The sequence below is a fragment of the Garra rufa genome, chromosome 12, assembly GCF_049309525.1.
Source record: "Garra rufa chromosome 12, GarRuf1.0, whole genome shotgun sequence".
Taxonomy (NCBI): Eukaryota; Metazoa; Chordata; class Actinopteri; order Cypriniformes; family Cyprinidae; genus Garra; species Garra rufa.
In genome coordinates, this window is record NC_133372.1 from 24,818,082 (window position 1) to 24,838,081 (window position 20,000).

General features: G+C 42.2%; 78 non-coding genes across 78 annotated transcripts in view; all 78 read left to right on the forward strand.

The window, feature by feature from the left end:
* The first annotated feature begins 218 nt into the window (after window positions 1–218).
* Window positions 219–290, forward strand: trnaa-ugc (transfer RNA alanine (anticodon UGC)). Its single transcript has one exon. It is a non-coding gene; the product is annotated as a tRNA-Ala (tRNA).
* Window positions 291–412: 122 nt separating this feature from the next.
* trnaa-ugc (transfer RNA alanine (anticodon UGC)) lies at window positions 413–484 on the forward strand. The gene has a single exon. It is a non-coding gene; the product is annotated as a tRNA-Ala (tRNA).
* Window positions 485–814: 330 nt separating this feature from the next.
* Window positions 815–886, forward strand: trnaa-cgc (transfer RNA alanine (anticodon CGC)). The gene has a single exon. It is a non-coding gene; the product is annotated as a tRNA-Ala (tRNA).
* Window positions 887–1,018: 132 nt separating this feature from the next.
* On the forward strand, window positions 1,019–1,090 carry trnaa-ugc (transfer RNA alanine (anticodon UGC)). The gene has a single exon. It is a non-coding gene; the product is annotated as a tRNA-Ala (tRNA).
* A 122-nt stretch (window positions 1,091–1,212) lies between these two features.
* Window positions 1,213–1,284, forward strand: trnaa-ugc (transfer RNA alanine (anticodon UGC)). The gene has a single exon. It is a non-coding gene; the product is annotated as a tRNA-Ala (tRNA).
* A 121-nt stretch (window positions 1,285–1,405) lies between these two features.
* trnaa-ugc (transfer RNA alanine (anticodon UGC)) lies at window positions 1,406–1,477 on the forward strand. The gene has a single exon. It is a non-coding gene; the product is annotated as a tRNA-Ala (tRNA).
* Window positions 1,478–1,599: 122 nt separating this feature from the next.
* On the forward strand, window positions 1,600–1,671 carry trnaa-ugc (transfer RNA alanine (anticodon UGC)). The gene has a single exon. It is a non-coding gene; the product is annotated as a tRNA-Ala (tRNA).
* A 121-nt stretch (window positions 1,672–1,792) lies between these two features.
* On the forward strand, window positions 1,793–1,864 carry trnaa-ugc (transfer RNA alanine (anticodon UGC)). The gene has a single exon. It is a non-coding gene; the product is annotated as a tRNA-Ala (tRNA).
* A 146-nt stretch (window positions 1,865–2,010) lies between these two features.
* Window positions 2,011–2,082, forward strand: trnaa-ugc (transfer RNA alanine (anticodon UGC)). The gene has a single exon. It is a non-coding gene; the product is annotated as a tRNA-Ala (tRNA).
* Window positions 2,083–2,161: 79 nt separating this feature from the next.
* On the forward strand, window positions 2,162–2,233 carry trnaa-cgc (transfer RNA alanine (anticodon CGC)). Its single transcript has one exon. It is a non-coding gene; the product is annotated as a tRNA-Ala (tRNA).
* Window positions 2,234–2,365: 132 nt separating this feature from the next.
* Window positions 2,366–2,437, forward strand: trnaa-ugc (transfer RNA alanine (anticodon UGC)). The gene has a single exon. It is a non-coding gene; the product is annotated as a tRNA-Ala (tRNA).
* A 201-nt stretch (window positions 2,438–2,638) lies between these two features.
* On the forward strand, window positions 2,639–2,710 carry trnaa-ugc (transfer RNA alanine (anticodon UGC)). Its single transcript has one exon. It is a non-coding gene; the product is annotated as a tRNA-Ala (tRNA).
* A 121-nt stretch (window positions 2,711–2,831) lies between these two features.
* Window positions 2,832–2,903, forward strand: trnaa-ugc (transfer RNA alanine (anticodon UGC)). The gene has a single exon. It is a non-coding gene; the product is annotated as a tRNA-Ala (tRNA).
* A 122-nt stretch (window positions 2,904–3,025) lies between these two features.
* trnaa-ugc (transfer RNA alanine (anticodon UGC)) lies at window positions 3,026–3,097 on the forward strand. The gene has a single exon. It is a non-coding gene; the product is annotated as a tRNA-Ala (tRNA).
* Window positions 3,098–3,427: 330 nt separating this feature from the next.
* On the forward strand, window positions 3,428–3,499 carry trnaa-cgc (transfer RNA alanine (anticodon CGC)). Its single transcript has one exon. It is a non-coding gene; the product is annotated as a tRNA-Ala (tRNA).
* Window positions 3,500–3,631: 132 nt separating this feature from the next.
* Window positions 3,632–3,703, forward strand: trnaa-ugc (transfer RNA alanine (anticodon UGC)). Its single transcript has one exon. It is a non-coding gene; the product is annotated as a tRNA-Ala (tRNA).
* A 79-nt stretch (window positions 3,704–3,782) lies between these two features.
* On the forward strand, window positions 3,783–3,854 carry trnaa-cgc (transfer RNA alanine (anticodon CGC)). The gene has a single exon. It is a non-coding gene; the product is annotated as a tRNA-Ala (tRNA).
* Window positions 3,855–3,986: 132 nt separating this feature from the next.
* On the forward strand, window positions 3,987–4,058 carry trnaa-ugc (transfer RNA alanine (anticodon UGC)). The gene has a single exon. It is a non-coding gene; the product is annotated as a tRNA-Ala (tRNA).
* A 201-nt stretch (window positions 4,059–4,259) lies between these two features.
* Window positions 4,260–4,331, forward strand: trnaa-ugc (transfer RNA alanine (anticodon UGC)). Its single transcript has one exon. It is a non-coding gene; the product is annotated as a tRNA-Ala (tRNA).
* Window positions 4,332–4,453: 122 nt separating this feature from the next.
* trnaa-ugc (transfer RNA alanine (anticodon UGC)) lies at window positions 4,454–4,525 on the forward strand. The gene has a single exon. It is a non-coding gene; the product is annotated as a tRNA-Ala (tRNA).
* Window positions 4,526–4,726: 201 nt separating this feature from the next.
* trnaa-ugc (transfer RNA alanine (anticodon UGC)) lies at window positions 4,727–4,798 on the forward strand. The gene has a single exon. It is a non-coding gene; the product is annotated as a tRNA-Ala (tRNA).
* Window positions 4,799–4,919: 121 nt separating this feature from the next.
* On the forward strand, window positions 4,920–4,991 carry trnaa-ugc (transfer RNA alanine (anticodon UGC)). Its single transcript has one exon. It is a non-coding gene; the product is annotated as a tRNA-Ala (tRNA).
* A 122-nt stretch (window positions 4,992–5,113) lies between these two features.
* trnaa-ugc (transfer RNA alanine (anticodon UGC)) lies at window positions 5,114–5,185 on the forward strand. The gene has a single exon. It is a non-coding gene; the product is annotated as a tRNA-Ala (tRNA).
* Window positions 5,186–5,306: 121 nt separating this feature from the next.
* On the forward strand, window positions 5,307–5,378 carry trnag-ucc (transfer RNA glycine (anticodon UCC)). Its single transcript has one exon. It is a non-coding gene; the product is annotated as a tRNA-Gly (tRNA).
* Window positions 5,379–5,524: 146 nt separating this feature from the next.
* trnaa-cgc (transfer RNA alanine (anticodon CGC)) lies at window positions 5,525–5,596 on the forward strand. The gene has a single exon. It is a non-coding gene; the product is annotated as a tRNA-Ala (tRNA).
* Window positions 5,597–5,728: 132 nt separating this feature from the next.
* Window positions 5,729–5,800, forward strand: trnaa-ugc (transfer RNA alanine (anticodon UGC)). The gene has a single exon. It is a non-coding gene; the product is annotated as a tRNA-Ala (tRNA).
* A 201-nt stretch (window positions 5,801–6,001) lies between these two features.
* On the forward strand, window positions 6,002–6,073 carry trnaa-ugc (transfer RNA alanine (anticodon UGC)). The gene has a single exon. It is a non-coding gene; the product is annotated as a tRNA-Ala (tRNA).
* A 121-nt stretch (window positions 6,074–6,194) lies between these two features.
* trnaa-ugc (transfer RNA alanine (anticodon UGC)) lies at window positions 6,195–6,266 on the forward strand. The gene has a single exon. It is a non-coding gene; the product is annotated as a tRNA-Ala (tRNA).
* Window positions 6,267–6,744: 478 nt separating this feature from the next.
* trnaa-cgc (transfer RNA alanine (anticodon CGC)) lies at window positions 6,745–6,816 on the forward strand. The gene has a single exon. It is a non-coding gene; the product is annotated as a tRNA-Ala (tRNA).
* A 132-nt stretch (window positions 6,817–6,948) lies between these two features.
* On the forward strand, window positions 6,949–7,020 carry trnaa-ugc (transfer RNA alanine (anticodon UGC)). Its single transcript has one exon. It is a non-coding gene; the product is annotated as a tRNA-Ala (tRNA).
* A 121-nt stretch (window positions 7,021–7,141) lies between these two features.
* On the forward strand, window positions 7,142–7,213 carry trnaa-ugc (transfer RNA alanine (anticodon UGC)). Its single transcript has one exon. It is a non-coding gene; the product is annotated as a tRNA-Ala (tRNA).
* Window positions 7,214–7,292: 79 nt separating this feature from the next.
* On the forward strand, window positions 7,293–7,364 carry trnaa-ugc (transfer RNA alanine (anticodon UGC)). The gene has a single exon. It is a non-coding gene; the product is annotated as a tRNA-Ala (tRNA).
* Window positions 7,365–7,485: 121 nt separating this feature from the next.
* Window positions 7,486–7,557, forward strand: trnaa-ugc (transfer RNA alanine (anticodon UGC)). The gene has a single exon. It is a non-coding gene; the product is annotated as a tRNA-Ala (tRNA).
* A 121-nt stretch (window positions 7,558–7,678) lies between these two features.
* On the forward strand, window positions 7,679–7,750 carry trnaa-ugc (transfer RNA alanine (anticodon UGC)). The gene has a single exon. It is a non-coding gene; the product is annotated as a tRNA-Ala (tRNA).
* Window positions 7,751–7,896: 146 nt separating this feature from the next.
* On the forward strand, window positions 7,897–7,968 carry trnaa-ugc (transfer RNA alanine (anticodon UGC)). Its single transcript has one exon. It is a non-coding gene; the product is annotated as a tRNA-Ala (tRNA).
* Window positions 7,969–8,100: 132 nt separating this feature from the next.
* trnaa-ugc (transfer RNA alanine (anticodon UGC)) lies at window positions 8,101–8,172 on the forward strand. Its single transcript has one exon. It is a non-coding gene; the product is annotated as a tRNA-Ala (tRNA).
* Window positions 8,173–8,373: 201 nt separating this feature from the next.
* trnaa-ugc (transfer RNA alanine (anticodon UGC)) lies at window positions 8,374–8,445 on the forward strand. The gene has a single exon. It is a non-coding gene; the product is annotated as a tRNA-Ala (tRNA).
* Window positions 8,446–8,566: 121 nt separating this feature from the next.
* trnaa-ugc (transfer RNA alanine (anticodon UGC)) lies at window positions 8,567–8,638 on the forward strand. Its single transcript has one exon. It is a non-coding gene; the product is annotated as a tRNA-Ala (tRNA).
* Window positions 8,639–8,760: 122 nt separating this feature from the next.
* On the forward strand, window positions 8,761–8,832 carry trnaa-ugc (transfer RNA alanine (anticodon UGC)). Its single transcript has one exon. It is a non-coding gene; the product is annotated as a tRNA-Ala (tRNA).
* Window positions 8,833–8,953: 121 nt separating this feature from the next.
* On the forward strand, window positions 8,954–9,025 carry trnaa-ugc (transfer RNA alanine (anticodon UGC)). The gene has a single exon. It is a non-coding gene; the product is annotated as a tRNA-Ala (tRNA).
* Window positions 9,026–9,171: 146 nt separating this feature from the next.
* Window positions 9,172–9,243, forward strand: trnaa-cgc (transfer RNA alanine (anticodon CGC)). The gene has a single exon. It is a non-coding gene; the product is annotated as a tRNA-Ala (tRNA).
* Window positions 9,244–9,567: 324 nt separating this feature from the next.
* Window positions 9,568–9,639, forward strand: trnaa-ugc (transfer RNA alanine (anticodon UGC)). The gene has a single exon. It is a non-coding gene; the product is annotated as a tRNA-Ala (tRNA).
* A 146-nt stretch (window positions 9,640–9,785) lies between these two features.
* trnaa-ugc (transfer RNA alanine (anticodon UGC)) lies at window positions 9,786–9,857 on the forward strand. The gene has a single exon. It is a non-coding gene; the product is annotated as a tRNA-Ala (tRNA).
* A 79-nt stretch (window positions 9,858–9,936) lies between these two features.
* trnaa-cgc (transfer RNA alanine (anticodon CGC)) lies at window positions 9,937–10,008 on the forward strand. Its single transcript has one exon. It is a non-coding gene; the product is annotated as a tRNA-Ala (tRNA).
* Window positions 10,009–10,140: 132 nt separating this feature from the next.
* On the forward strand, window positions 10,141–10,212 carry trnaa-ugc (transfer RNA alanine (anticodon UGC)). The gene has a single exon. It is a non-coding gene; the product is annotated as a tRNA-Ala (tRNA).
* Window positions 10,213–10,413: 201 nt separating this feature from the next.
* On the forward strand, window positions 10,414–10,485 carry trnaa-ugc (transfer RNA alanine (anticodon UGC)). Its single transcript has one exon. It is a non-coding gene; the product is annotated as a tRNA-Ala (tRNA).
* A 122-nt stretch (window positions 10,486–10,607) lies between these two features.
* On the forward strand, window positions 10,608–10,679 carry trnaa-ugc (transfer RNA alanine (anticodon UGC)). Its single transcript has one exon. It is a non-coding gene; the product is annotated as a tRNA-Ala (tRNA).
* A 362-nt stretch (window positions 10,680–11,041) lies between these two features.
* On the forward strand, window positions 11,042–11,113 carry trnaa-ugc (transfer RNA alanine (anticodon UGC)). The gene has a single exon. It is a non-coding gene; the product is annotated as a tRNA-Ala (tRNA).
* A 121-nt stretch (window positions 11,114–11,234) lies between these two features.
* Window positions 11,235–11,306, forward strand: trnaa-ugc (transfer RNA alanine (anticodon UGC)). The gene has a single exon. It is a non-coding gene; the product is annotated as a tRNA-Ala (tRNA).
* A 285-nt stretch (window positions 11,307–11,591) lies between these two features.
* trnaa-cgc (transfer RNA alanine (anticodon CGC)) lies at window positions 11,592–11,663 on the forward strand. Its single transcript has one exon. It is a non-coding gene; the product is annotated as a tRNA-Ala (tRNA).
* Window positions 11,664–11,795: 132 nt separating this feature from the next.
* Window positions 11,796–11,867, forward strand: trnaa-ugc (transfer RNA alanine (anticodon UGC)). The gene has a single exon. It is a non-coding gene; the product is annotated as a tRNA-Ala (tRNA).
* Window positions 11,868–12,197: 330 nt separating this feature from the next.
* trnaa-cgc (transfer RNA alanine (anticodon CGC)) lies at window positions 12,198–12,269 on the forward strand. Its single transcript has one exon. It is a non-coding gene; the product is annotated as a tRNA-Ala (tRNA).
* A 132-nt stretch (window positions 12,270–12,401) lies between these two features.
* trnaa-ugc (transfer RNA alanine (anticodon UGC)) lies at window positions 12,402–12,473 on the forward strand. The gene has a single exon. It is a non-coding gene; the product is annotated as a tRNA-Ala (tRNA).
* Window positions 12,474–12,595: 122 nt separating this feature from the next.
* On the forward strand, window positions 12,596–12,667 carry trnaa-ugc (transfer RNA alanine (anticodon UGC)). The gene has a single exon. It is a non-coding gene; the product is annotated as a tRNA-Ala (tRNA).
* A 121-nt stretch (window positions 12,668–12,788) lies between these two features.
* trnaa-ugc (transfer RNA alanine (anticodon UGC)) lies at window positions 12,789–12,860 on the forward strand. The gene has a single exon. It is a non-coding gene; the product is annotated as a tRNA-Ala (tRNA).
* Window positions 12,861–15,010: 2,150 nt separating this feature from the next.
* On the forward strand, window positions 15,011–15,082 carry trnaa-ugc (transfer RNA alanine (anticodon UGC)). The gene has a single exon. It is a non-coding gene; the product is annotated as a tRNA-Ala (tRNA).
* Window positions 15,083–15,161: 79 nt separating this feature from the next.
* Window positions 15,162–15,233, forward strand: trnaa-cgc (transfer RNA alanine (anticodon CGC)). The gene has a single exon. It is a non-coding gene; the product is annotated as a tRNA-Ala (tRNA).
* A 132-nt stretch (window positions 15,234–15,365) lies between these two features.
* trnaa-ugc (transfer RNA alanine (anticodon UGC)) lies at window positions 15,366–15,437 on the forward strand. The gene has a single exon. It is a non-coding gene; the product is annotated as a tRNA-Ala (tRNA).
* A 201-nt stretch (window positions 15,438–15,638) lies between these two features.
* On the forward strand, window positions 15,639–15,710 carry trnaa-ugc (transfer RNA alanine (anticodon UGC)). The gene has a single exon. It is a non-coding gene; the product is annotated as a tRNA-Ala (tRNA).
* Window positions 15,711–15,832: 122 nt separating this feature from the next.
* On the forward strand, window positions 15,833–15,904 carry trnaa-ugc (transfer RNA alanine (anticodon UGC)). Its single transcript has one exon. It is a non-coding gene; the product is annotated as a tRNA-Ala (tRNA).
* A 201-nt stretch (window positions 15,905–16,105) lies between these two features.
* On the forward strand, window positions 16,106–16,177 carry trnaa-ugc (transfer RNA alanine (anticodon UGC)). Its single transcript has one exon. It is a non-coding gene; the product is annotated as a tRNA-Ala (tRNA).
* Window positions 16,178–16,298: 121 nt separating this feature from the next.
* trnaa-ugc (transfer RNA alanine (anticodon UGC)) lies at window positions 16,299–16,370 on the forward strand. The gene has a single exon. It is a non-coding gene; the product is annotated as a tRNA-Ala (tRNA).
* A 122-nt stretch (window positions 16,371–16,492) lies between these two features.
* Window positions 16,493–16,564, forward strand: trnaa-ugc (transfer RNA alanine (anticodon UGC)). The gene has a single exon. It is a non-coding gene; the product is annotated as a tRNA-Ala (tRNA).
* Window positions 16,565–16,685: 121 nt separating this feature from the next.
* Window positions 16,686–16,757, forward strand: trnaa-ugc (transfer RNA alanine (anticodon UGC)). Its single transcript has one exon. It is a non-coding gene; the product is annotated as a tRNA-Ala (tRNA).
* Window positions 16,758–16,903: 146 nt separating this feature from the next.
* Window positions 16,904–16,975, forward strand: trnaa-cgc (transfer RNA alanine (anticodon CGC)). Its single transcript has one exon. It is a non-coding gene; the product is annotated as a tRNA-Ala (tRNA).
* Window positions 16,976–17,107: 132 nt separating this feature from the next.
* Window positions 17,108–17,179, forward strand: trnaa-ugc (transfer RNA alanine (anticodon UGC)). The gene has a single exon. It is a non-coding gene; the product is annotated as a tRNA-Ala (tRNA).
* Window positions 17,180–17,380: 201 nt separating this feature from the next.
* trnaa-ugc (transfer RNA alanine (anticodon UGC)) lies at window positions 17,381–17,452 on the forward strand. The gene has a single exon. It is a non-coding gene; the product is annotated as a tRNA-Ala (tRNA).
* Window positions 17,453–17,573: 121 nt separating this feature from the next.
* Window positions 17,574–17,645, forward strand: trnaa-ugc (transfer RNA alanine (anticodon UGC)). The gene has a single exon. It is a non-coding gene; the product is annotated as a tRNA-Ala (tRNA).
* Window positions 17,646–18,123: 478 nt separating this feature from the next.
* trnaa-cgc (transfer RNA alanine (anticodon CGC)) lies at window positions 18,124–18,195 on the forward strand. Its single transcript has one exon. It is a non-coding gene; the product is annotated as a tRNA-Ala (tRNA).
* A 132-nt stretch (window positions 18,196–18,327) lies between these two features.
* Window positions 18,328–18,399, forward strand: trnaa-ugc (transfer RNA alanine (anticodon UGC)). The gene has a single exon. It is a non-coding gene; the product is annotated as a tRNA-Ala (tRNA).
* A 121-nt stretch (window positions 18,400–18,520) lies between these two features.
* Window positions 18,521–18,592, forward strand: trnaa-ugc (transfer RNA alanine (anticodon UGC)). Its single transcript has one exon. It is a non-coding gene; the product is annotated as a tRNA-Ala (tRNA).
* A 79-nt stretch (window positions 18,593–18,671) lies between these two features.
* trnaa-ugc (transfer RNA alanine (anticodon UGC)) lies at window positions 18,672–18,743 on the forward strand. Its single transcript has one exon. It is a non-coding gene; the product is annotated as a tRNA-Ala (tRNA).
* Window positions 18,744–18,864: 121 nt separating this feature from the next.
* On the forward strand, window positions 18,865–18,936 carry trnaa-ugc (transfer RNA alanine (anticodon UGC)). Its single transcript has one exon. It is a non-coding gene; the product is annotated as a tRNA-Ala (tRNA).
* A 121-nt stretch (window positions 18,937–19,057) lies between these two features.
* trnaa-ugc (transfer RNA alanine (anticodon UGC)) lies at window positions 19,058–19,129 on the forward strand. The gene has a single exon. It is a non-coding gene; the product is annotated as a tRNA-Ala (tRNA).
* A 146-nt stretch (window positions 19,130–19,275) lies between these two features.
* On the forward strand, window positions 19,276–19,347 carry trnaa-cgc (transfer RNA alanine (anticodon CGC)). Its single transcript has one exon. It is a non-coding gene; the product is annotated as a tRNA-Ala (tRNA).
* Window positions 19,348–19,479: 132 nt separating this feature from the next.
* On the forward strand, window positions 19,480–19,551 carry trnaa-ugc (transfer RNA alanine (anticodon UGC)). Its single transcript has one exon. It is a non-coding gene; the product is annotated as a tRNA-Ala (tRNA).
* Window positions 19,552–19,752: 201 nt separating this feature from the next.
* Window positions 19,753–19,824, forward strand: trnaa-ugc (transfer RNA alanine (anticodon UGC)). Its single transcript has one exon. It is a non-coding gene; the product is annotated as a tRNA-Ala (tRNA).
* Window positions 19,825–19,945: 121 nt separating this feature from the next.
* trnaa-ugc (transfer RNA alanine (anticodon UGC)) overlaps window positions 19,946–20,000 on the forward strand; it is a 72-nt gene continuing 17 nt past the window's right edge. The window contains exon 1 of the tRNA in view: window positions 19,946–20,000. This exon is cut by the window's right edge and continues 17 nt beyond it. This is a non-coding gene — a tRNA (tRNA-Ala).

The window sequence follows — 20,000 nt, forward strand, 5'->3', positions numbered from 1 at the left end:
TTGTCTGCCCTCTACTGGGATTAACAGAATTTGTATACCTACAGATGCTCAAAAGTCATTTTAGCAAAGGTCCTGGGTTCTATCCCCAGCATCTCCAAATGCTGCTCAATGCTTGTTGCGTTTCATGCAAAAGAGCTTCAATTCATTCCTTTTATGTGCCCTCTACTGGGATTAACAGAATTTGTATACCTACAGATGCCCAAAAGTCATTTTTGTATGGGGATGTAGCTCAGTGGTAGAGCGCATGCTTTGCATGTATGAGGTCCTGGGTTCAATCCCCAGCATCTCCAAATGCTGCTCAATGTTTATTGCGTTTCATGCAAAAGAGCTTCAATTCAATCCTTATATCTGACCTCTACTGGGATTAACAGAATTTGTATACCTACAGATGGCCAAAAGTCATTCTTGCAACGGGGATGTAGCTCAGTGGTAGAGCGCATGCTTTGCATGTATGAGGTCCTGGGTTCAATCCCCAGCATCTCCAAATGCTACTCAATGTTTATTGCGTTTCATGCAAAAGAGGTTCAATTCATTCCTTTTATCTGCCCTCTACTGGGATTAACAGAATTTGTATACCTACAGATGCCCAAAAGTCATTTTTGTACGGGGATGTAGCTCAGTGGTAGAGCGCATGCTTTGCATGTATGAGGTCCTGGGTTCAATCTCCAAGCAATCTTTAACTACCTATTTATCAGACTTTTGACCTACCTGTGTAGTCATTACAATGTCTGCAAACATCTACTACTTATTACACAGACGTTATCTTGAGTAAAAGCACTTGTAACTACACACAAACAAAGCACACCTTTTATCAGGGGATGTAGCTCAGTGGTAGAGCGCATGCTTCGCATGTATGAGGTCCTGGGTTCAATCCCCAGCATCTCCAAGCTCTGTTAAAGCTTTAATGCATTTTCAGCAAGTTTGAGTAAAAGCCTTTCAGTTTGGTCTTGTGACCTGCCAACTACTGGATTTAACAGCATTTGTATACCTACAGATGCTCAAAAGTCATTTTAGCAAAGGGGATGTAGCTCAGTGGTAGAGCGCATGCTTTGCATGTATGAGGTCCTGGGTTCAATCCCCAGCATCTCCAAATGCTGCTCAATGTTTATTGCGTTTCATGCAAAAGAGCTTCAAGTCATTCCTTTTGTCTGCCCTCTACTGGGATTAACAGAATTTGTATACCTACAGATGCCCAAAAGTCATTTTTGCAACGGGGATGTAGCTCAGTGGTAGAGCGCATGCTTTGCATGTATGAGGTCCTGGGTTCAATCCCCAGCATCTCCAAATGCTACTCAATGTTTATTGCGTTTCATGCAAAAGAGCTTCAATTCATTCCTTTTATCTGCCCTCTACTGGGATTAACAGAATTTGTATACCTACAGATGCCCAAAAGTCAATTTTGTACGGGGATGTAGCTCAGTGGTAGAGCGCATGCTTTGCATGTATGAGGTCCTGGGTTCAATCCCCAGCATCTCCAAATGCTGCTCAATGTTTATTGCGTTTCATGCAAAAGAGCTTCAATTCAATCCTTATATCTGCCCTCTACTGGGATTAACAGAATTTGTATACCTACAGATGCCCAAAAGTCATTTTTGCAACGGGGATGTAGCTCAGTGGTAGAGCGCATGCTTTGCATGTATGAGGTCCTGGGTTCAATCCCCAGCATCTCCAAATGCTACTCAATGTTTATTGCGTTTCATGCAAAAGAGCTTCAATTCATTCCTTTTATCTGCCCTCTACTGGGATTAACAGAATTTGTATACCTACAGATGCCCAAAAGTCAATTTTGTACGGGGATGTAGCTCAGTGGTAGAGCGCATGCTTTGCATGTATGAGGTCCTGGGTTCAATCCCCAGTATCTCCAAGCAGTCTTTAACTACCTATTTATCAGACTTTTGACCTACCTGTGTAGTCATTACAATGTCTGCAAACATCTACTACTTATTACACAGACGTTATCTTGAGTAAAAGCACTTGTAACTACACACAAACAAAGCACACCTTTTATCAGGGGACGTAGCTCAGTGGTAGAGCGCATGCTTTGCATGTATGAGTTCCTGGGTTCAATCCCCAGCATCTCCAAGCTATGTTAAAGCTTTAATGCATTTTCAGCAAGTTTGAGTAAAAGCCTTTCAGTTTGGTCCTCTACCATTTTTGCCATGGGGATGTAGCTCAGTGGTAGAGCGCATGCTTCGCATGTATGAGGTCCTGGGTTCAATCCCCAGCATCTCCAAGCTCTGTTAAAGCTTTAATGCATTTTCAGCAAGTTTGAGTAAAAGCCTTTCAGTTTGGTCTTGTGACCTGCCAGCTACTGGATTTAACAGCATTTGTATACCTACAGATGCTCAAAAGTCATTTTAGCAAAGGGGATGTAGCTCAGTGGTAGAGCGCATGCTTTGCATGTATGAGGTCCTGGGTTCAATCCCCAGCATCTCCAAATGCTGCTCAATGTTTATTGCGTTTCATGCAAAAGAGCTTCAATTCATTCCTTTTGTCTGCCCTCTACTGGGATTAACAGAATTTGTATACCTACAGATGCTCAAAAGTCATTTTAGCAAAGGTCCTGGGTTCTATCCCCAGCATCTCCAAATTAACAGAATTTGTATACCTACAGATGCCCAAAAGTCATTTTCGCAATGGGGATGTAGCTCAGTGGTAGAGCGCATGCTTTGCATGTATGAGGTCCTGGGTTCAATCCCCAGCTTCTCCAAATGCTGCTCAATGCTTGTTGCGTTTCATGCAAAAGAGCTTCAATTCATTCCTTTTATGTGCCCTCTACTGGGATTAACAGAATTTGTATACCTACAGATGCCCAAAAGTCATTTTTGTATGGGGATGTAGCTCAGTGGTAGAGCGCATGCTTTGCATGTATGAGGTCCTGGGTTCAATCCCCAGCATCTCCAAATGCTGCTCAATGTTTATTGCGTTTCATGCAAAAGAGCTTCAATTCAATCCTTATATCTGACCTCTACTGGGATTAACAGAATTTGTATACCTACAGATGGCCAAAAGCCATTCTTGCAACGGGGATGTAGCTCAGTGGTAGAGCGCATGCTTTGCATGTATGAGGTCCTGGGTTCAATCCCCAGCATCTCCAAATGCTACTCAATGTTTATTGCGTTTCATGCAAAAGAGGTTCAATTCATTCCTTTTATCTGCCCTCTACTTGGATTAACAGAATTTGTATACCTACAGATGCCCAAAAGTCATTTTTGTACGGGGATGTAGCTCAGTGGTAGAGCGCATGCTTTGCATGTATGAGGTCCTGGGTTCAATCTCCAAGCAATCTTTAACTACCTATTTATCAGACTTTTGACCTACCTGTGTAGTCATTACAATGTCTGCAAACATCTACTACTTATTACACAGACGTTATCTTGAGTAAAAGCACTTGTAACTACACACAAACAAAGCACACCTTTTATCAGGGGATGTAGCTCAGTGGTAGAGCGCATGCTTCGCATGTATGAGGTCCTGGGTTCAATCCCCAGCATCTCCAAGCTCTGTTAAAGCTTTAATGCATTTTCAGCAAGTTTGAGTAAAAGCCTTTCAGTTTGGTCTTGTGACCTGCCAGCTACTGGATTTAACAGCATTTGTATACCTACAGATGCTCAAAAGTCATTTTAGCAAAGGGGATGTAGCTCAGTGGTAGAGCGCATGCTTTGCATGTATGAGGTCCTGGGTTCAATCCCCAGCATCTCCAAGCTATGTTAAAGCTTTAATGCATTTTCAGCAAGTTTGAGTAAAAGCCTTTCAGTTTGGTCCTCTACCATTTTTGCCATGGGGATGTAGCTCAGTGGTAGAGCGCATGCTTCGCATGTATGAGGTCCTGGGTTCAATCCCCAGCATCTCCAAGCTCTGTTAAAGCTTTAATGCATTTTCAGCAAGTTTGAGTAAAAGCCTTTCAGTTTGGTCTTGTGACTTGCCAGCTACTGGATTTAACAGCATTTGTATACCTACAGATGCTCAAAAGTCATTTTAGCAAAGGGGATGTAGCTCAGTGGTAGAGTGCATGCTTTGCATGTATGAGGTCCTGGGTTCAATCCCCAGCATCTCCAAATGCTGCTCAATGTTTATTGCGTTTCATGCAAAAGAGCTTCAATTCATTCCTTTTGTCTGCCCTCTACTGGGATTAACAGAATTTGTATACCTACAGATGCTCAAAAGTCATTTTAGCAAAGGTCCTGGGTTCTATCCCCAGCATCTCCAAATTAACAGAATTTGTATACCTACAGATGCCCAAAAGTCATTTTCGCAAAGGGGATGTAGCTCAGTGGTAGAGCGCATGCTTTGCATGTATGAGGTCCTGGGTTCAATCCCCAGCATCTCCAAATGCTGCGCAATGTTTATTGCGTTTCATGCAAAAGAGCTTCAATTCAATCCTTATATCTTCCCTCTACTGGGATTAACAGAATTTGTATACCTACAGATGCCCAAAAGTCATTCTTGCAACGGGGATGTAGCTCAGTGGTAGAGCGCATGCTTTGCATGTATGAGGTCCTGGGTTCAATCCCCAGCATCTCCAAATGCTGCTCAATGTTTATTGCGTTTCATGCAAAAGAGCTTCAATTCATTCCTTTTGTCTGCCCTCTACTGGGATTAACAGAATTTGTATACCTACAGATGCTCAAAAGTCATTTTAGCAAAGGTCCTGGGTTCTATCCCCAGCATCTCCAAATTAACAGAATTTGTATACCTACAGCTGCCCAAAAGTCATTTTTGCAAGGGGGATGTAGCTCAGTGGTAGAGCGCATGCTTTGCATGTATGAGGTCCTGGGTTCAATCCCCAGCATCTCCAAATGCTGCTCAATGCTTGTTGCGTTTCATACAAAAGAGCTTCAATTCATTCCCTTTATGTGCCCTCTACTGGGATTAACAGAATTTGTATACCTACAGATGCCCAAAAGTCGTTTTTGTATGGGGATGTAGCTCAGTGGTAGAGCGCATGCTTTGCATGTATGAGGTCCTGGGTACAATCCCCAGCATCTCCAAATGCTGCTCAATGTTTATTGCGTTTCATGCAAAAGAGCTTCAATTCAATCCTTATATCTGCCCTCTACTGGGATTAACAGAATTTGTATACCTACAGATGCCCAAAAGTCATTCTTGCAACGGGGATGTAGCTCAGTGGTAGAGCGCATGCTTTGCATGTATGAGGTCCTGGGTTCAATCCCCAGCATCTCCAAATGCTACTCAATGTTTATTGCGTTTCATGCAAAAGAGCTTCAATTCATTCCTTTTATCTGCCCTCTACTGGGATTAACAGAATTTGTATACCTACAGATGCCCAAAAGTCATTATTGTACGGGGATGTAGCTCAGTGGTAGAGCGCATGCTTTCCATGTATGAGGTCCTGGGTTCAATCCCCAGTATCTCCAAGCAATCTTTAACTACCTATTTATCAGACTTTTGACCTACCTGTGTAGTCATTACAATGTCTGCAAACATCTACTACTTATTGCACAGACGTTATCTTGAGTAAAAGCACTTGTAACTACACACAAACAAAGCACACCTTTTATCAGGGGATGTAGCTCAGTGGTAGAGCGCATGCTTCGCATGTATGAGGTCCTGGGTTCAATCCCCAGCATCTCCAAGCTCTGTTAAAGCTTTAATGCATTTTCAGCAAGTTTGAGTAAAAGCCTTTCAGTTTGGTCTTGTGACCTGCCAGCTACTGGATTTAACAGCATTTGTATACCTACAGATGCTCAAAAGTCATTTTAGCAAAGGGGATGTAGCTCAGTGGTAGAGCGCATGCTTTGCATGTATGAGGTCCTGGGTTCAATCCCCAGCATCTCCAAATGCTGCTCAATGTTTATTGCGTTTCATGCAAAAGAGCTTCAATTCATTCCTTTTGTCTGCCCTCTTCTGGGATTAACAGAATTTGTATACCTACAGATGCTCAAAAGTCATTTTAGCAAAGGTCCTGGGTTCTATCCCCAGCATCTCCAAATTAACAGAATTTGTATACCTACAGATGCCCAAAAGTCATTTTCACAACGGGGATGTAGCTCAGTGGTAGAGCGCATGCTTTGCATGTATGAGGTCCTGGGTTCCATCCCCAGCATCTCCAAATGCTGCTCAATGCTTGTTGCGTTTCATGCAAAAGAGCTTCAATTCATTCCTTTTATGTGCCCTCTACTGGGATTAACAGAATTTGTATACCTACAGATGCCAAAATGTCATTTTTGTATGGGGATGTAGCTCAGTGGTAGAGCGCATGCTTTGCATGTATGAGGTCCTGGGTTCAATCCCCAGCATCTCCAAGCTATGTTAAAGCTTTAATGCATTTTCAGCAGGTTTGAGTAGAAGCCTTTCTGTTTGGTCCTCTACCGTCTTTGCCAGGTGGATGTAGCTCAGTGGTAGAGTGCATGCTTTGCATGTATGAGGTCCTGAGTTCAGTCCCCAGCATCTCCAAATGCTGCTCAATGTTTATTGCGTTTCATGCAAAAGAGCTTCAGTTCATTCCTTTTTTGTGCCCTCTACTGGGATTAACAGAATTTGTATACCTACAGATGCCCAAAAGTCATTTTTTTACGGGGATGTAGCTCAGTGGTAGAGCGCATGCTTTGCATGTATGAGGTCCTGGGTTCTATCTCCAAGCAATCTTTAACTACCTATTGATCAGACTTTTGACCTATGTGTGTAGTCATTACAATGTCTGCAAACATCTACTTATTACACAAACGTTATCTTGAGTAAAAGCACTTGTAACTACACACAAACAAATCACACCTTTTATCAGGGGATGTAGCTCAGTGGTAGAGCGCATGCTTCGCATGTATGAGGTCCTGGGTTCAATCCCCAGCATCTCCAAGCTCTGTTAAAGCTTTAATGCATTTTCAGCAAGTTTGAGTAAAAGCCTTTCAGTTTGGTCTTGTGACGTACCAGCTACTGGATTTAACAGCATTTGTATACCTACAGATGCTCAAAAGTCATTTTAGCAAAGGGGATGTAGCTCAGTGGTAGAGCGCATGCTTTGCATGTATGAGGTCCTGGGTTCAATCCCCAGCTTCTCCAAATGCTGCTCAATGCTTGTTGTGTTTCATGCAAAAGAGCTTCAATTCATTCCTTTTATGTGCCCTCTACTGGGATTAACAGAATTTGTATACCTACAGATGCCCAAATGTCATTTTTGTATGGGGATGTAGCTCAGTGGTAGAGCGCATGCTTTGCATGTATGAGGTCCTGGGTTCAATCCCCAGCATCTGCAAGCTATGTTAAAGCTTTAATGCATTTTCAGCAAGTTTGAGTAAAAGCCTTTCAGTTTGGTCCTCTACCATTTTTGCCATGGGGATGTAGCTCAGTGGTAGAGCGCATGCTTTGCATGTATGAGGTCCTGGGTTCAATCCCCAGCATCTCCAAATGCTGCTCAATGTTTATTGCGTTTCATGCAAAAGGCTTCAATTCAATCCTTATATGTACCCTCTACTGGGATTAACAGAATTTGTATACCTACAGATGCCCAAAAATCATTTTTGCAACGGGGATGTAGCTCAGTGGTAGAGCGCATGCTTTGCATGTATGAGGTCCTGGGTTCAATCCCCAACATCTCCAAATGCTTCTCAATGTTTATTGCGTTTCATGCAAAAGAGCTTCAATTCATTCCTTTTATCTGCCCTCTACTGGGATTAACAGAATTTGTATACCTACAGATGCCCAAAATTCAATTTTGTACGGGGATGTAGCTCAGTGGTAGAGCGCATGCTTTGCATGTATGAGTTCCTGGGTTCAATCCCCAGTATCTCCAAGCAATCTTTAACTACCTATTTATCAGACTTTTGACCTACCTGTGTAGTCATTACAATGTCTGCAAACATCTACTACTTATTACACAGACGTTATCTTGAGTAAAAGCACTTGTAACTACACACAAACAAAGCACACCTTTTATCAGGGGATGTAGCTCAGTGGTAGAGCGCATGCTTTGCATGTATGAGGTCCTGGGTTCAATCCCCAGCATCTCCAAGCTCTGTTAAAGCTTTAATGCATTTTCAGCAAGTTTGAGTAAAAGCCTTTCAGTTTGGTCTTGTGACCTGCCAGCTACTGGATTTAACAGCATTTGTATACCTACAGATGCTCAAAAGTCATTTTAGCAAAGGGGATGTAGCTCAGTGGTAGAGCGCATGCTTTGCATGTATGAGGTCCTGGGTTCAATCCCCAGCATCTCCAAATGCTGCTCAATGTTTATTGCGTTTCATGCAAAAGAGCTTCAATTCATTCCTTTTGTCTGCCCTCTACTGGGATTAACAGAATTTGTATACCTACAGATGCTCAAAAGTCATTTTAGCAAAGGTCCTGGGTTCTATCCCCAGCATCTCCAAATTAACAGAATTTGTATACCTACAGATGCCCAAAAGTCATTTTCGCAACGGGGATGTAGCTCAGTGGTAGAGCGCATGCTTTGCATGTATGAGGTCCTGGGTTCAATCCCCAGCATCTCCAAATGCTGCTCAATGCTTGTTGCGTTTCATGCAAAAGAGCTTCAATTCATTCCTTTTATGTGCCCTCTACTGGGATTAACAGAATTTGTATACCTACAGATGCCCAAAAGTCATTTTTGTATGGGGATGTAGCTCAGTGGTAGAGCGCATGCTTTGCATGTATGAGGTCCTGGGTTCAATCCCCAGCATCTCCAAATGCTGCTCAATGTTTATTGCGTTTCATGCAAAAGAGCTTCAATTCAATCCTTATATCTGCCCTCTACTGGGATTAACAGAATTTGTATACCTACAGATGCCCAAAAGTCATTCTTGCAACGGGTATGTAGCTCAGTGGTAGAGCGCATGCTTTGCATGTATGAGGTCCTGGGTTCAATCCCCAGCATCTCCAAATGCTACTCAATGTTTATTGCGTTTCATGCAAAAGAGCTTCAATTCATTCTTTTTATCTGCCCTCTACTGGGATTAACAGAAGTTGTATACCTACAGATGCCCAAAAGTCAATTTTCTACAGGGATGTAGCTCAGTGGTAGAGCGCATGCTTTGCATGTATGAGGTCCTGGGTTCAATCCCCAGTATCTCCAAGCAATCTTTAACTACCTATTTATCAGACTTTTGACCTACCTGTGTAGTCATTACAATGTCTGCAAACATCTACTACTTATTACACAGACGTTATCTTGAGTAAAAGCACTTGTAACTACACACAAACAAAGCACACCTTTTATCAGGGGATGTAGCTCAGTGGTAGAGCGCATGCTTCGCATGTATGAGGTCCTGGGTTCAATCCCCAGCATCTCCAAGCTCTGTTAAAGCTTTAATGCATTTTCAGCAAGTTTGAGTAAAAGCCTTTCAGTTTGGTCTTGTGACCTGCCAGCTACTGGATTTAACAGCATTTGTATACCTACAGATGCTCAAAGGTCATTTTAGCAACGGGATGTAGCTCAGTGGTAGAGCGCATGCTTTGCATGTATGAGGTCCTGGGTTCAATCCCCAGCATCTCCAAATGCTACTCAATGTTTATTGCGTTTCATGCAAAAGAGCTTCAATTCATTCCTTTTATCTGCCCTCTACTGGGATTAACAGAATTTGTATACCTACAGATGCCCAAAAGTCAATTTTGTACGGGGATGTAGCTCAGTGGTAGAGCGCATGCTTTGCATGTATGAGGTCCTGGGTTCAATCCCCAGTATCTCCAAGCAGTCTTTAACTACCTATTTATCAGACTTTTGACCTACCTGTGTAGTCATTACAATGTCTGCAAACATCTACTACTTATTACACAGACGTTATCTTGAGTAAAAGCACTTGTAACTACACACAAACAAAGCACACCTTTTATCAGGGGATGTAGCTCAGTGGTAGAGCTCATGCTTTGCATGTATGAGTTCCTGTGTTCAATCCCCAGCATCTCCAAGCTATGTTAAAGCTTTAATGCATTTTCAGCAAGTTTGAGTAAAAGCCTTTCAGTTTGGTCCTCTACCATTTTTGCCATGGGGATGTAGCTCAGTGGTAGAGCGCATGCTTCGCATGTATGAGGTCCTGGGTTCAATCCCCAGCATCTCCAAGCTCTGTTAAAGCTTTAATGCATTTTCAGCAAGTTTGAGTAAAAGCCTTTCAGTTTGGTCTTGTGACCTGCCAGCTACTGGATTTAACAGCATTTGTATACCTACAGATGCTCAAAAGTCATTTTAGCAAAGGGGATGTAGCTCAGTGGTAGAGCGCATGCTTTGCATGTATGAGGTCCTGGGTTCAATCCCCAGCATCTCCAAATGCTGCTCAATGTTTATTGCGTTTCATGCAAAAGAGCTTCAATTCATTCCTTTTGTCTGCCCTCTACTGGGATTAACAGAATTTGTATACCTACAGATGCTCAAAAGTCATTTTAGCAAAGGTCCTGGGTTCTATCCCCAGCATCTCCAAATTAACAGAATTTGTATACCTACAGATGCCCAAAAGTCATTTTTGCAACGGGGATGTAGCTCAGTGGTAGAGCGCATGCTTTGCATGTATGAGGTCCTGGGTTCAATCCCCAGCATCTCCAAATGCTGCTCAATGTTTATTGCGTTTCATGCAAAAGAGCTTCAATTCAATCCTTATATCTGCCCTCTACTGGGATTAACAGAATTTGTATACCTACAGATGCCCAAAAGTCATTCTTGCAACGGGGATGTAGCTCAGTGGTAGAGCGCATGCTTTGCATGTATGAGGTCCTGGGTTCAATCCCCAGCATCTCCAAATGCTGCTCAATGTTTATTGCGTTTCATGCAAAAGAGCTTCAATTCATTCCTTTTGTCTGCCCTCTACTGGGATTAACAGAATTTGTATACCTACAGATGCTCAAAAGTCATTTTAGCAAAGGTCCTGGGTTCTATCCCCAGCATCTCCAAATTAACAGAATTTGTATACCTACAGATGCTCAAAAGTCATTTTAGCAAAGGTCCTGGGTTCAATCCCCAGCATCTCCAAGCTCTGTTAAAGCTTTAATGCATTTTCAGCAAGTTTGAGTAAAAGCCTTTCAGTTTGGTCTTGTGACGTACCAGCTACTGGATTTAACAGCATTTGTATACCTACAGATGCTCAAAAGTCATTTTAGCAAAGGGGATGTAGCTCAGTAGTAGAGCGCATGCTTTGCATGTATGAGGTCCTGGGTTCAATCCCCAGCTTCTCCAAATGCTGCTCAATGCTTGTTGCGTTTCATGCAAAAGAGCTTCAATTCATTCCTTTTATGTGCCCTCTACTGGGATTAACAGAATTTGTATACCTACAGATGCCCAAATGTCATTTTTGTATGGGGATGTAGCTCAGTGGTAGAGCGCATGCTTTGCATGTATGAGGTCCTGGGTTCAATCCCCAGCATCTCCAAGCTATGTTAAAGCTTTAATGCATTTTCAGCAAGTTTGAGTAAAAGCCTTTCAGTTTGGTCCTCTACCATTTTTGCCATGGGGATGTAGCTCAGTGGTAGAGCGCATGCTTTGCATGTATGAGGTCCTGGGTTCTATCTCCAAGCAATCTTTAACTACCTATTGATCAGACTTTTGACCTATGTGTGTAGTCATTACAATGTCTGCAAACATCTACTTATTACACAAACGTTATCTTGAGTAAAAGCACTTGTAACTACACACAAACAAAGCACACCTTTTATCAGGGGATGTAGCTCAGTGGTAGAGCGCATGCTTCGCATGTATGAGGTCCTGGGTTCAATCCCCAGCATCTCCAAGCTCTGTTAAAGCTTTAATGCATTTTCAGCAAGTTTGAGTAAAAGCCTTTCAGTTTGGTCTTGTGACGTACCAGCTACTGGATTTAACAGCATTTGTATACCTACAGATGCTCAAACATCATTTTAGCAAAGGGGATGTAGCTCAGTGGTGGAGTGCATGCTTTGCATGTATGAGGTCCTGGGTTCAATCCCCAGCTTCTCCAAATGCTGCTCAATGTTTATTGCGTTTCATGCAAAAGAGCTTCAATTCAATCCTTATATCTGCCCTCTACTTGGATTAACAGAATTTGTATACCTACAGATGCCCAAAAGTCATTTTTGTACGGGGATGTAGCTCAGTGGTAGAGCGCATGCTTTGCATGTATGAGGTCCTGGGTTCAATCTCCAAGCAATCTTTAACTACCTATTTATCAGACTTTTGACCTACCTGTGTAGTCATTACAATGTCTGCAAACATCTACTACTTATTACACAGACGTTATCTTGAGTAAAAGCACTTGTAACTACACACAAACAAAGCACACCTTTTATCAGGGGATGTAGCTCAGTGGTAGAGCGCATGCTTCGCATGTATGAGGTCCTGGGTTCAATCCCCAGCATCTCCAAGCTCTGTTAAAGCTTTAATGCATTTTCAGCAAGTTTGAGTAAAAGCCTTTCAGTTTGGTCTTGTGACCTGCCAGCTACTGGATTTAACAGCATTTGTATACCTACAGATGCTCAAAAGTCATTTTAGCAAAGGGGATGTAGCTCAGTGGTAGAGCGCATGCTTTGCATGTATGAGGTCCTGGGTTCAATCCCCAGCATCTCCAAATGCTGCTCAATGTTTATTGCGTTTCATGCAAAAGAGCTTCAAGTCATTCCTTTTGTCTGCCCTCTACTGGGATTAACAGAATTTGTATACCTACAGATGCCCAAAAGTCATTTTTGCAACGGGGATGTAGCTCAGTGGTAGAGCGCATGCTTTGCATGTATGAGGTCCTGGGTTCAATCCCCAGCATCTCCAAATGCTACTCAATGTTTATTGCGTTTCATGCAAAAGAGCTTCAATTCATTCCTTTTATCTGCCCTCTACTGGGATTAACAGAATTTGTATACCTACAGATGCCCAAAAGTCAATTTTGTACGGGGATGTAGCTCAGTGGTAGAGCGCATGCTTTGCATGTAAGAGGTCCTGGGTTCAATCCCCAGTATCTCCAAGCAGTCTTTAACTACCTATTTATCAGACTTTCAGGGCTCGACATTAAGGCTTGTCCGCTTGTCCGGGACAAGTGGATTTTTTTGTAGGACAAGTGGAAGAGAAAATTGGTTGTCCGACTGGACAAGTTAAATTTCAAACAAAATAAAATGCCATGTTAATTAACGTTATATGCCGTTAACGACAGAGCAGAACGTGCAGCGCAAACACCGAGCGGAATATTGAACAGAGAGCGTGCCGACACACACACACACACACACACACACACACACACACACACACACACGGAACGGAAAAGAACTGCTCATGAAGTTACTGTACTTTCACACCGCCGCCGACTTGAGCTGAAAAGAAGCTCTGGCCGCCCCGTCAAGAACTCTTGTCAAAAAGTACGAGGAAGCTTGTTGATGCTTTGGCCGCTCTGACGTAGCAGCATTCTATGCTCAATCATGGGAGAGTGCGCGCGCGCGCGCGTGTCTCTCTCTCTCTCTCTCTCTCTCGAAATTGCGAGAAATTAATCTGTGCGACCTCAAATTATATTTGGAAGCATTTGTGCGAGTGAGAGAAATGAGTGTGGTACGACTCGGTTTCAAAACTGTCGCTAGCCTAACTACTGACTAGTAGTACAAGACTAAAAGTCTTGATTAACGTATAAGTTTAAGAGACGGAAAGACTATCGCGATAGGTTTGGATAAATCTTCAAAAAGGCAATGATGTCATTGAATAAATATGCACGCTGTACGTTTCAAAGTCAAAACGCTGCACGTATGTCTTCATATGAATGTATCTGAAGGGAACAGACTGTCCTCAGAAACATGTCGTTTGCATTGTCATTTCATTTCTGATAAAACGGCGTTAGTGCTGGTTTGTGTACAGCTGTTACTATGGAAACCGTAGTATTTCAGCGCTCCTAAAGCGCCCCCTCGTGACAAACAAATTAATTTTTATTTTCAATACATTTTTTCAGCTGTTTATGGTCAAATTATTGGAATTATCGATCCATGTGTAAGTGTGAAATAATTTAATTTGCCTTTTAAAATTCTAAACAATTAAGTAATACTGTTATATATCTTATATAAATATAAGAAATTATATACTTGATTTATCCCTTTTAATGGTATAAAGGTTGAAATGCCATTGTATTAGATATTTTGTTTTTTGTGTCTGTATCTGAATTATAAATATTGTAATTTTATGGCTTAATATTCTACCGTACATTGTCCAACCCCACTCATACTGTTCATTTAAATTGTGCAGCTCTTAAAAAAAAGGGCCATAAATTGCCTTAAATTGATATTTTAAAATTCTGCAGCTACACTAAATGGTGAAATAAAATTCTTTCCTTGATATTTGTTTATATTTGTCAATATACTATACAACGCGGCTCAGATAGCACATGTACATCTGCAAGATGTCTGATAAAGATCTCTTGATCTGGAAAGCATCTGCTGTGTACAAACATCTGGCAGGCGTCTGTCAGATGTCAGTTAATCAGAATTGGCCAAGAAATTGGGTGCTCCTAAATTTTTTGGGATGCTCCTAACTTTTTAAAGTTGGGAGCACCAGTGCTACCAAGTAAAAAAGTTAATTTCGAGCCCTGCCTTACACCAACAGCACCATATGAGTTCAAACGGGAACGAAAATTTGTAACCAAATGGAAAGATGAATTCGACTGGGTTATTTATGAAGACGGAGAAATGTTCTGTGGCGTCTGTCGGATAGATAGTTTTATTTTTTTTCACCAAGAGTCACCACTACCTCTGGTGATACACTGTGCACATCAGCGTGCAAAGTATTACTTTGTATTATACTATGAGTCTGGAGATCCTTCTACTGTTCCTTTCTACTTCTACGTTCCTTTCTACTGTTTCAACTGAATTGTATTAACATTGATAGTGTTTGGATGCTTTCAATGAATTATGCATTAGCAAAAAAATTTACCCGGACAAGTGACTTTTGTGCATGGACAAGTGAAACATAAATTTACTTGTCCGAAGGACAAGTGCCTCAAAAAGTTAATGTCAAGCCCTGGACTTTTGACCTACCTGTGTAGTCATTACAATGTCTGCAAACATCTACTACTTATTACACAGACGTTATCTTGAGTAAAAGCACTTGTAACTACACACAAACAAAGCACACCTTTTATCAGGGGATGTAGCTCAGTGGTAGAGCGCATGCTTTGCATGTATGAGTTCCTGGGTTCAATCCCCAGCATCTCCAAGCTATGTTAAAGCTTTAATGCATTTTCAGCAAGTTTGAGTAAAAGCCTTTCAGTTTGGTCCTCTACCATTTTTGCCATGGGGATGTAGCTCAGTGGTAGAGCGCATGCTTCGCATGTATGAGGTCCTGGGTTCAATCCCCAGCATCTCCAAGCTCTGTTAAAGCTTTAATGCATTTTCAGCAAGTTTGAGTAAAAGCCTTTCAGTTTGGTCTTGTGACCTGCCAGCTACTGGATTTAACAGCATTTGTATACCTACAGATGCTCAAAAGTCATTTTAGCAAAGGGGATGTAGCTCAGTGGTAGAGTGCATGCTTTGCATGTATGAGGTCCTGGGTTCAATCCCCAGCATCTCCAAATGCTGCTCAATGTTTATTGCGTTTCATGCAAAAGAGCTTCAATTCATTCCTTTTGTCTGCCCTCTACTGGGATTAACAGAATTTGTATACCTACAGATGCTCAAAAGTCATTTTAGCAAAGGTCCTGGGTTCTATCCCCAGCATCTCCAAATTAACAGAATTTGTATACCTACAGATGCCCAAAAGTCATTTTCGCAACGGGGATGTAGCTCAGTGGTAGAGCGCATGCTTTGCATGTATGAGGTCCTGGGTTCAATCCCCAGCATCTCCAAATGCTGCTCAATGTTTATTGCGTTTCATGCAAAAGAGCTTCAATTCAATCCTTATATCTGCCCTCTACTGGGATTAACAGAATTTGTATACCTACAGATGCCCAAAAGTCATTCTTGCAACGGGGATGTAGCTCAGTGGTAGAGCGCATGCTTTGCATGTATGAGGTCCTGGGTTCAATCCCCAGCATCTCCAAATGCTGCTCAATGTTTATTGCGTTTCATGCAAAAGAGCTTCAATTCATTCCTTTTGTCTGCCCTCTACTGGGATTAACAGAATTTGTATACCTACAGATGCTCAAAAGTCATTTTAGCAAAGGTCCTGGGTTCTATCCCCAGCATCTCCAAATTAACAGAATTTGTATACCTACAGCTGCCCAAAAGTCATTTTTGCAAGGGGGATGTAGCTCAGTGGTAGAGCGCATGCTTTGCATGTATGAGGTCCTGGGTTCAATCCCCAGCATCTCCAAATGCTGCTCAATGCTTGTTGCGTTTCATACAAAAGAGCTTCAATTCATTCCCTTTATGTGCCCTCTACTGGGATTAACAGAATTTGTATACCTACAGATGCCCAAAAGTCATTTTTGTATGGGGATGTAGCTCAGTGGTAGAGCGCATGCTTTGCATGTATGAGGTCCTGGGTACAATCCCCAGCATCTCCAAATGCTGCTCAATGTTTATTGCGTTTCATGCAAAAGAGCTTCAATTCAATCCTTATATCTGCCCTCTACTGGGATTAACAGAATTTGTATACCTACAGATGCCCAAAAGTCATTCTTGCAACGGGGATGTAGCTCAGTGGTAGAGCGCATGCTTTGCATGTATGAGGTCCTGGGTTCAATCCCCAGCATCTCCAAATGCTACTCAATGTTTATTGCGTTTCATGCAAAAGAGCTTCAATTCATTCCTTTTATCTGCCCTCTACTGGGATTAACAGAATTTGTATACCTACAGATGCCCAAAAGTCGTTACTGTACGGGGATGTAGCTCAGTGGTAGAGCGCATGCTTTGCATGTATGAGGTCCTGGGTTCAATCCCCAGTATCTCCAAGCAATCTTTAACTACCTATTTATCAGACTTTTGACCTACCTGTGTAGTCATTACAATGTCTGCAAACATCTACTACTTATTGCACAGACGTTATCTTGAGTAAAAGCACTTGTAACTACACACAAACAAAGCACACCTTTTATCAGGGGATGTAGCTCAGTGGTAGAGCGCATGCTTCGCATGTATGAGGTCCTGGGTTCAATCCCCAGCATCTCCAAGCTCTGTTAAAGCTTTAATGCATTTTCAGCAAGTTTGAGTAAAAGCCTTTCAGTTTGGTCTTGTGACCTGCCAGCTACTGGATTTAACAGCATTTGTATACCTACAGATGCTCAAAAGTCATTTTAGCAAAGGGGATGTAGCTCAGTGGTAGAGCGCATGCTTTGCATGTATGAGGTCCTGGGTTCAATCCCCAGCATCTCCAAATGCTGCTCAATGTTTATTGCGTTTCATGCAAAAGAGCTTCAATTCATTCCTTTTGTCTGCCCTCTTCTGGGATTAACAGAATTTGTATACCTACAGATGCTCAAAAGTCATTTTAGCAAAGGTCCTGGGTTCTATCCCCAGCATCTCCAAATTAACAGAATTTGTATACCTACAGATGCCCAAAAGTCATTTTCACAACGGGGATGTAGCTCAGTGGTAGAGCGCATGCTTTGCATGTATGAGGTCCTGGGTTCCATCCCCAGCATCTCCAAATGCTGCTCAATGCTTGTTGCGTTTCATGCAAAAGAGCTTCAATTCATTCCTTTTATGTGCCCTCTACTGGGATTAACAGAATTTGTATACCTACAGATGCCAAAATGTCATTTTTGTATGGGGATGTAGCTCAGTGGTAGAGCGCATGCTTTGCACGTATGAGGTCCTGGGTTCAATCCCCAGCATCTCCAAGCTATGTTAAAGCTTTAATGCATTTTCAGCAGGTTTGAGTAGAAGCCTTTCTGTTTGGTCCTCTACCGTCTTTGCCAGGTGGATGTAGCTCAGTGGTAGAGTGCATGCTTTGCATGTATGAGGTCCTGAGTTCAGTCCCCAGCATCTCCAAATGCTGCTCAATGTTTATTGCGTTTCATGCAAAAGAGCTTCAGTTCATTCCTTTTTTGTGCCCTCTACTGGGATTAACAGAATTTGTATACCTACAGATGCCCAAAAGTCATTTTTTTACGGGGATGTAGCTCAGTGGTAGAGCGCATGCTTTGCATGTATGAGGTCCTGGGTTCTATCTCCAAGCAATCTTTAACTACCTATTGATCAGACTTTTGACCTATGTGTGTAGTCATTACAATGTCTGCAAACATCTACTTATTACACAAACGTTATCTTGAGTAAAAGCACTTGTAACTACACACAAACAAATCACACCTTTTATCAGGGGATGTAGCTCAGTGGTAGAGCGCATGCTTCGCATGTATGAGGTCCTGGGTTCAATCCCCAGCATCTGCAAGCTCTGTTAAAGCTTTAATGCATTTTCAGCAAGTTTGAGTAAAAGCCTTTCAGTTTGGTCTTGTGACGTACCAGCTACTGGATTTAACAGCATTTGTATACCTACAGATGCTCAAAAGTCATTTTAGCAAAGGGGATGTAGCTCAGTGGTAGAGCGCATGCTTTGCATGTATGAGGTCCTGGGTTCAATCCCCAGCTTCTCCAAATGCTGCTCAATGCTTGTTGCGTTTCATGCAAAAGAGCTTCAATTCATTCCTTTTATGTGCCCTCTACTGGGATTAACAGAATTTGTATACCTACAGATGCCCAAATGTCATTTTTGTATGGGGATGTAGCTCAGTGGTAGAGCGCATGCTTTGCATGTATGAGGTCCTGGGTTCAATCCCCAGCATCTGCAAGCTATGTTAAAGCTTTAATGCATTTTCAGCAAGTTTGAGTAAAAGCCTTTCAGTTTGGTCCTCTACCATTTTTGCCATGGGGATGTAGCTCAGTGGTAGAGCGCATGCTTTGCATGTATGAGGTCCTGGGTTCAATCCCCAGCATCTCCAAATGCTGCTCAATGTTTATTGCGTTTCATGCAAAAGGCTTCAATTCAATCCTTATATGTACCCTCTACTGGGATTAACAGAATTTGTATACCTACAGATGCCCAAAAATCATTTTTGCAACGGGGATGTAGCTCAGTGGTAGAGCGCATGCTTTGCATGTATGAGGTCCTGGGTTCAATCCCCAACATCTCCAAATGCTTCTCAATGTTTATTGCGTTTCATGCAAAAGAGCTTCAATTCATTCCTTTTATCTGCCCTCTACTGGGATTAACAGAATTTGTATACCTACAGATGCCCAAAATTCAATTTTGTACGGGGATGTAGCTCAGTGGTAGAGCGCATGCTTTGCATGTATGAGTTCCTGGGTTCAATCCCCAGTATCTCCAAGCAATCTTTAACTACCTATTTATCAGACTTTTGACCTACCTGTGTAGTCATTACAATGTCTGCAAACACCTACTACTTATTACACAGACGTTATCTTGAGTAAAAGCACTTGTAACTACACACAAACAAAGCACACCTTTTATCAGGGGATGTAGCTCAGTGGTAGAGCGCATGCTTCGCATGTATGAGGTCCTGGGTTCAATCCCCAGCATCTCCAAGCTCTGTTAAAGCTTTAATGCATTTTCAGCAAGTTTGAGTAAAAGCCTTTCAGTTTGGTCTTGTGACCTGCCAGCTACTGGATTTAACAGCATTTGTATACCTACAGATGCTCAAAAGTCATTTTAGCAAAGGGGATGTAGCTCAGTGGTAGAGCGCATGCTTTGCATGTATGAGGTCCTGGGTTCAATCCCCAGCATCTCCAAATGCTGCTCAATGTTTATTGCGTTTCATGCAAAAGAGCTTCAATTCATTCCTTTTGTCTGCCCTCTACTGGGATTAACAGAATTTGTATACCTACAGATGCTCAAAAGTCATTTTAGCAAAGGTCCTGGGTTCTATCCCCAGCATCTCCAAATTAACAGAATTTGTATACCTACAGATGCCCAAAAGTCATTTTCGCAACGGGGATGTAGCTCAGTGGTAGAGCGCATGCTTTGCATGTATGAGGTCCTGGGTTCAATCCCCAGCTTCTCCAAATGCTGCTCAATGCTTGTTGCGTTTCATGCAAAAGAGCTTCAATTCATTCCTTTTATGTGCCCTCTACTGGGATTAACAGAATTTGTATACCTACAGATGCCCAAAAGTCATTTTTGTATGGGGATGTAGCTCAGTGGTAGAGCGCATGCTTTGCATGTATGAGGTCCTGGGTTC